Here is a 378-nt window from a genome sequence, read left to right as displayed (position 1 = left end):
CCTAATTGAACTGGATAGAACATTGGGTTTCCCATTCTTGCAAAAAAATGTTGTTTGTATTTGATTTTTACTTCCTCCTATTGCGTACTTAAAATGCCTAGAAATCTTTGCTTTACAGTTAAGCTGACCTGAGTTTCTTGTACATTGTGAAATTTACTTACAAATTAGGGTGAACAGTATAAACTCATGTCACAAAGGCTCTTAACTAGATGTGTCAACTCTCTGTAGTCTCTAAGGTTTAGTGGATCTGATATTCATTTACACCTGTACCAATTAATTTAGCTAGTCAATAGAGTAACTGGGCATAACTGAGCTGGTTTAACTGAAGGAGAGAGCATGGGCCATTGTCTTGGGATTGGAAAGATAATGCGGCAGAAT

Source organism: Dermochelys coriacea, chromosome 3, assembly GCF_009764565.3.
Source record: "Dermochelys coriacea isolate rDerCor1 chromosome 3, rDerCor1.pri.v4, whole genome shotgun sequence".
Taxonomy (NCBI): Eukaryota; Metazoa; Chordata; order Testudines; family Dermochelyidae; genus Dermochelys; species Dermochelys coriacea.
The sequence above is the reverse complement of the archived record's forward strand: the minus strand, read 5'-3'. Positions refer to the sequence as shown.